The following is a 4,129-nucleotide window of genomic DNA, read 5'->3' as shown; positions in this document are numbered from 1 at the left end:
CTCTCCATCAAGCAGTTTATACTTTAGGTGAAAGCAACATACATTTTTTGAGTAGTCATTACATGGCAAGAAAATGCTGGATGTTTGTATATGTTATTTCATTAAATCTGCAAAACAACTTTTGAAATTATTATTATTATTGAGATGAAATACTATTAAAATCAAAATAACATGACAGTCTTTACCTATGCAGCTTTCTGTGCTTTCTGAGATTTTCAAGAAATGACTTACTGTGATTGTTTTGGCTCCAAATCTGGAAGTTTTTCTTCATCTAGAAATACCAATATATCAACACTTAAGAGGACTGTTAGTCCAAAATATCTGACCAATTTTATAGCTCCTTTTTTGTATACAAGTTAGAAGTCCCTAAAATGTTATTTTTTTTATTTTAAATTTAATTTTTAAAAAAAAATTCATGAGAGACACAGAGAGAGAGAGGCAGAAACATAGGCAAAGGGAGAAGTGGACTCCTCAAAGGGAGCTGGATGTGGGACTCCATCCCAGGACTCCGGGACCATGCCCTGAGCCGAAGGCAGACGCTCAACCACTGAACCACCCAGGTGCCCCAGAAGTCCTTAAGATTTTAATAAATCAAATGATTTAATCCTTAATTATTAAAAATTAAAAATACTGAGCAAGCTAACTCAGATCCGGGAGTGTGTGAGAGAGGTTGCTGCTACAGCGCTACTGGCCATCAGCCTACAAAGACATGACCACCACCACCAGCTCCTTGCACCCATATTGGCCTCGGCACCTGAGGCTGGACAACTTTGTGTCTAACGACTGCCCCACTTGGCATCTCCTGGCCAGCCTCTTCTCTGTCTCTGGGGTCTTGGTTGTGACCACATGGCTGTTGTCAGGTAGTGCTGTGGTCATGCCCCTGGGGACTTGGCGGTGACTGTCCCTGTGCTGGTTTGCAGTGTGTGGGTTCATTCACATGGTGATTGAGGGCTGGTTCAGCCTTTATCACGAAGACCTTCTTGGAGACCAAGCTTTCTTGTCCCAACTCTGGAAAGAATATGCCAAGGGAGACAGCCGGTACATCCTGAGTGACAACTTTACGATATGCATGGAGGCCATCACAGCTTGCCTTTGGGGACCACTCAGCCTGTGGGTGGTGATTGCCTTTCTCCGCCAGCAGCCCCTGCGCTTCCTCTTACAACTTGTGGTCTCTGTGGGTTAGACTATGGGGATGTGCTCTATTTCCTAATAGAGCACCGGGACGGGTTCCAGCGTGGGGAGCTGGGCCACCAGCTCTACTTCTGGTTTTATTTTGTCTTCATGAACGGCTTGTGGCTGGTGCTGCCTGGAATCCTCGTGCTAGATTCTGTAAAGCAGCTTGCTCATGCCCAGAGCGTGCTGGATGCAAAAGGCACAAAAGCCAAGAGCAAGTAGAACTAATCAGTAGTAGGCTGGGCTTGAACATTGGCTGATGAGGAACCCTCCAGCAGGAAGAAGAATCCAGTCCTTACTCCCACAGGTTGGAGGAACAAAGCAAATTGATCTGTCAAACTCAAGCTGATGGGTAAGGACTAGAAGGACAAAAGGCAGGGGCAAGAAAGGAGTTGTGTGGAGCTACTGCCAGGAGCCACTGGGACAAAGGTGCAGAAGAACCTAGGAGGGCCATGATGGTGGCAGTTTTTAAAATCAGGAAATAAAAGATCTTGACCCTAAAAAAAAAATTAAAAACAGTATATGTAAAATGTTACTCTTCATAAAGACCTGTCACATATATTATTAACACGAATATTAGCAACTACCACTTATTTAGCTGATATTTTATAGCCAGTTTGCCAAGGACTCTACAAGCATCATATATAATCTTCCAAACGATGATATGGAAAAGCTTTTATTAACTGGATTTTCTTAGATAAGGTAATTGAGTCAAATGGATTAATTAATTTAAAGTTCACATATCTAGAAAGAATGATGACTTTTTCATCTGTTCACCTGAAAAGACTATGCTTGACCACTGTATTAAAAGGTCTACTATACCTGTGAGATGGGCAACATTAATATGTCTGTCCCCATTTTACACAAGAGGAAACTGATACATTGCAAGATCAAATGCCCCACAGGTAGGAAGTAGAACCTTTGTTTTTCCTTCCAACTCCAGCCTCAGTCTGGTGGAATTAAATAGTACACCTGTATGTACAAAAGACAAATAATTGCTTTCTACATTTTACCTTTCATAGAATATAAAAAGTGAGAAAACCAAGAGAACTATCATTGTTGATAATCACTTTGATGAACACCTTTTTGGTGTTACCCAAGCTTTACTTTATCTCTGCAAGCAAGTGTCCTAAACAAAGAATACATAGTAATAACACATAAAGTTAATAAAAAGTTCAGAGAAATTTCAATTGTATACTGGACTCACATCCATACTTTTTGAGTCTCCAAGGAGCTTACTACAACTATGCACTCCATTTGTTATCAATCACTTTTGTTCTCCATCTGATGAGGGGCTTTCCAGTATCATGAACTATAAGACTTTGAGATCTGACTTGACATTAGGGGCCACTTGAAAGCTACTACTTAAATGTGCTTATTACCTTTCTGGTTCTATTTTTTATTAATTACTATAAGCATTTGCAATATTTCAGATTATTGAAAACCAAAATAAATGTGCAAAAAATTTCATCTCTCTCTCTCTTTTTTTTAAGATTTTATTTATTTATTCATGAGAGACAGAAAGAGAGAGAGGCAGAGACACAGGCAGAGGGAGAAATAGGCTCCATGTAGGAAGCCTGACGCAGGACTTAACCCCAGGTCTCCAGGACCACACCCTGGGCTGAAGGCAGCCCTAAACCACTGAGCCACCTGGGCTGCTTGAATTTTGCCTCTCTTACAACAACTTTGGGAATAAAAAAGTTTGATAAATGCAATGTTCTTTATTCTTAAAGTACATTGCCTCATTATATCAAACCAATCAATCAGTCCTTATCTCTCTCCCTCCCTCCCTCCTTCCTATTTCTGGTCTTAGCTGCCATATAATTAAATCCAAACTAATTATAATATTTATATGTTAAAGAGTATCATGGAACTACTTGTAGCCCAATATAAAATATCAATACATAGTTGCATACACCAAATATAGTTGACCATATGATTGATTTTTAAAGGAATTAGACAATATGATCGATTTTTAAAAGGGTCAGAAGTAATAGTACATGACAGCTGGCAGAGTGTTTAGGAACATTTCATTTCAATAGTCATAGAGGATTTTTTCAAAGACAGATTTGTTGAAAACCTTTATGGATACATTCTATAATGAATATCTTTCACATAAGCATGCACAATATATTACCAACTCATAATATGATTATTGCCTTGAATTGATATTGGCATCCTTTAGGGCCATAAGAAAATCACATAAAATTCTGAATTATTTCTCTTTGAATTGTATATATATTGAAATTCAGTGAAATAAGAATGGTTAGGTATCTTGCATTATGCATAATGAAAATTTCCACTCTGAATTTGTGGTTTGATGGGCTGATGAAACACTTTGTGACAGCTTTGCTTCTCAACTTTGCCTCACAACTAAAGAAAAATGACCCTCCATCTGGTTCACTGAGACAAGCAAAATTTCAACTCTTGTTATATCTAACAATATCTGTACACATTATATGGGATTTAAAATTAAATATTCCTTGAGTTACTCCAAAGGTCTGAATATTTTACTTCTGTTTTAATTGTATTTTAATATTCTTTACTTAATGTAAATCACTGTCATGGTAGGCTATTCTATACAGTTTAATTAAAATCAATTCAAAGTAGGATATTTAAGTTAAAAAGAACTAAAATACATTCAAGCCAAATGTAAAAACTTTTACAATCACAGACCTTACAAACAGTATTCAAAGACTTGAAGTTTATTATTGCCAGGTAAATCAATAATTTAAAATGCATTTTTATTTAAAATGGGTTCAGCTAAAATATATTTTTCATATTTAAGAACGTAAAAAGTAACCTGAATTATATAAAGATTTCTCAATTATCAAATAGTCCCAACTGGGATCTAATTTTTGAACAGTAAATTTTCATTTTGCTCTGTGACTTTCCTGTAATCATAATATAGAGAATGGAAGACCATTCCAAGGAAATGTACAGAAATCAGAAGGGA

General features: G+C 37.3%; 1 pseudogene; it reads left to right on the top strand.

Annotated features, from left to right (window-relative positions):
* The first annotated feature begins 709 nt into the window (after positions 1 to 709).
* On the top strand, positions 710 to 1,676 carry LOC112915874 (3-beta-hydroxysteroid-Delta(8),Delta(7)-isomerase pseudogene; annotated as a pseudogene).
* Positions 1,677 to 4,129: the final 2,453 nt, after the last annotated feature.

The sequence above is a fragment of the Vulpes vulpes genome, chromosome 11 (genome assembly GCF_048418805.1).
Source record: "Vulpes vulpes isolate BD-2025 chromosome 11, VulVul3, whole genome shotgun sequence".
NCBI lineage: Eukaryota > Metazoa > Chordata > Mammalia > Carnivora > Canidae > Vulpes > Vulpes vulpes.
The sequence above is the reverse complement of the archived record's forward strand: the minus strand, read 5'-3'. Positions and strand labels throughout refer to the sequence as shown.